Consider the following 3,816-nt stretch of genomic DNA (forward strand, 5'->3'; position numbering starts at 1 on the left):
AACTTTTATTTCGTTGAAGGAAACTATATCATTTGATAAAACAGCATTATTGTTTTAAATAGTATTCTCTAAAAGTTTATTTCAAAATTTAGTAATTCGATTGATTTTATTTAGATTTTCTTGGATTTTTTATTTTTTTTTTGTTGGGATTAATCGTTATAACATTCTATTAAAAATGTAAAAGTAATTATTATTAGTTCACTACATCACATTAATATTCATCGCATATCGAATGTTGTTGTATTGTTTCAATATCTATGAGCAAATTATCCAATAAACACCAAATAAAAGTTATATAACTATTATTTGGTGTTTGCTAGGTATGTTATAACCTGGCAAACACAATGTTACATGTAACGTACATGTTAGTTGTAATTTCCTACTCAACAATGTAACTGTTATATAACATGCATGTTATATAACAATTATATTGTTGAGTAGGAAATTACAACTAACATGTACGTTACATGTAACATTGTGTTTGCTGGGAATATATTGTGAACAGAATAAGAATACATTATATAAGCATAAATCGTAAAAATATCGTTGGAGTCATTGGGAATCGTCGCATATCGCTCTATCCTCAAGTTAAACAATACTTTAACGGAGTCCAAGACATGGATGGGTTGCTGGTGGTATGCCGCTTGGAATCGAAGTTATTGAAGAAGGATTCGCGAAAGTTTAAAGTGTTTATTGACAATCGTCGATACCTAATGGTTTATGAGACATGAAAGAAAATAAGGAATTATAAATATATTTTTTTTAATATTATGATTTTCTCATTTTTCATCTTCGCACAATAATTCTCAGTATTTGATTACTATCAATATTTAATAAAGATCCCAGCAAACACAGAACATAACTGTGATATAACACAGGAGTAACATGTAATATAACTGCTGTTATACATTATTAATATTGAGGTTACTTAATTTCCTTATAACTGCGATATAACTATATTATAAAATTGTTATGTTATTATGTTATTTACTGGTTAAGTTACATCAACAATATAACAGCAACATAACTTTAATATAACATGTTATATAAGAAGTCTAATGTTTGCATTAAATTTCAGTTGTGCAATATTTTTATACACAAATGTAAAATTATATTTTAGGTGTTTCTCGTATATAAAATGTGATATTTTAATATATGTAAGGATCGCTATCACGATATTGTAAAACTAGAGTTCTTACAAAGAGTCTAATCATAATCTTACTCTGTCAAAGTATTGTGAGAGAGAAAGAAGGAATATTCTCTCTCTTTTGCGAGTTGTAGGTTAAAATTTGATTACTGATTCAATATTGTATCAATATTAATCATATTGTGATTGTCGTGTTAAACATTTACCAACAAATGTGTCATAACATTTTTTGAACGATATAAGAATATATTGTAAATATTATCTATCAAGAGAGAGATATCGTTACGGCGCATCAGCATCACCAGTTCCCTGACGATCATTGAAGTTAAGCATTGAACAACATGATCTAAAAATGGATGCCAGCCTGACATAGGATCGAAACCACGCGAGTTTCACGAATAATTGAAATAATACTAATAATTAATAATAATAATTGGAATATAAAATGTCAGTTTTTTTTTTAATTATTTAGACAAAATAATCATACATTATCACTTATCTGAACCATACTAATGAATAAATCGTTGGAATTCAACAAAAAAATATATGTGTTAATTTGCTAACAAATAACACATAACTTTTATATAACTTTTTAGTCACATGTTATTTTTATGTTATATTCACGTTATATAACTGTAACACGTGTGAGTAGGAAATTACAACGACCATCTATATAACCTACTACATACATGTTATATTGCATGTTACATTCCGTTTCATTACGGCAATGTATTAATAACTGTTATATATCTGTGTTTGCTGGGATTTTATTATCAATATTAATCAGAAATTAAGTACTAGCCAAAAATTATTGAATTACTGGTAATACTTAATCACTAATAATTTTTCAGTATTTCTTAATATGATATTTCTGTGTATATATTGATTATACCCCTACAGCATGAAATATTACAGAAACATTGCAGGAATATTGCAATATTGGAAATATTAAAAATATTTATAAATAGGAATTTATAAATATTCCATTGCAGGAATATTATAGCAATATTATAAATATATTATTCTATAACTAATATTGCAGAAATATTGTATCAATATTATAAATATAATATTCCAGAGCTAATATTGCAGAATATTGCTGCAATATTACAATGTAGCGTATATTTTAGTATTCCAGAAATATGAAGCAGAAATATGTTTATTTGATGATAATAGATGATTATTTGTTGTTATTAGATAAATTAGTGAATTCAATATAATAGTAACATGTTACACAAAGAAATTATATTTTAGAGATAGTGTGAAATTTATGATCAATATTTTTATTAACATCTTAATATCCCACATAGCATGTAATATTACAGTAATATCACAGTAATATTACAGTTCCATTGCAATATTACAATTAAATGTAGCAGAAATATTACTGTAATATTACTAAGATATCACAGTAATATTACAGTTCCATTGCAATATTACAATTAAATGTAGCAGAAATATTACTGTAATATTACTAAGATATCACAGTAATATTACAGTTCCATTGCAATATTACAATTAAATGTAGCAGAAATATTACTGTAATATTACTAAGATATCACAGTAATATTACAATGTCCGCGAAAACACATCACAGTAATATTACTGTAATATATCACAGTCATTATTGTAATAAAAATGTTCGATTATATAAAGGATTTGTCTGCGTATTATTTTATATATTACGTATTTTTATTCGCACCAATAAAGAACTTAAAAAAAAAAACTAAACTGAATTGGACTCAAACCAGCTCGAAACACCTAACGTGCAGATTTATAATGGGCGCATTCAGTAGAAAAAGCGCTCAGTGAGCAATCAACGATTATTGGTTCTTGCTATTAGATCCCTAAATCTAGACCAATTACATTGACAAATTACTCAACTGTTGTGCAACTGTTGAGTCTGCTGAATGCAGCCAATGTGACGCCTAGTCCGCTGCGCTACACCGCTGCTCGATCCGTGTTCTACTACAATGGAACTAATAGCGAATTCGGTTGCTTGCATTAGTGCGCACTGAGTGCGCAGTAAAGCTTGTTCATAGTATATTATTATATTTAAAGATTGTCTTAAATAAATTCTCAAATATTTTTAACCATAATATGATATGTACAACATCCGTACGAATCATTTTATTAGTTAAAATGTTTTTAAATATGTATTTAAGACACGATCTTAAATATAAGAATGTACTGTAAACAAGCCTTAACGCGCACTCAGTGCGCACTAGTGCAAGCTACTGAATTCGCAATAAGAGAGCTTGTTAAATTTCAAACCGCAATTTCTCATAAACGATTGAGTGTTGCATGGTCTCCGAATAACGTTTGTTAACCCTTATAGAAATATCATACTAAGAATCATTGATAATTACTTATTTTCAGTATTAAAAATACTGGATAATAAGTAATTATCAATGATTCTTAGTATGATATTTCTATAAGGGACAACGTTACATGTAACATACATGTTAGTTGTAATTTCCTACTCAACAGTATAACTGTTATATAACACGTATGTTATATAACAGTTACATTGTTGAGTAGGAAATTATAACTAACATGTATGTTACATGTAACGTTGTGTTTGCTGGGAATTAATGTTACTCACCATACTCATAATGTAGAGTAATGTACACAACTTACTGATATTAATAAAAAATGTATTTATTACA

The sequence above is a fragment of the Odontomachus brunneus genome, unplaced genomic scaffold (assembly GCF_010583005.1).
Source record: "Odontomachus brunneus isolate Ranch 3 - 2012 unplaced genomic scaffold, Obru_v1 Obru_scaffold_189, whole genome shotgun sequence".
NCBI classification, from domain to species: Eukaryota; Metazoa; Arthropoda; class Insecta; order Hymenoptera; family Formicidae; genus Odontomachus; species Odontomachus brunneus.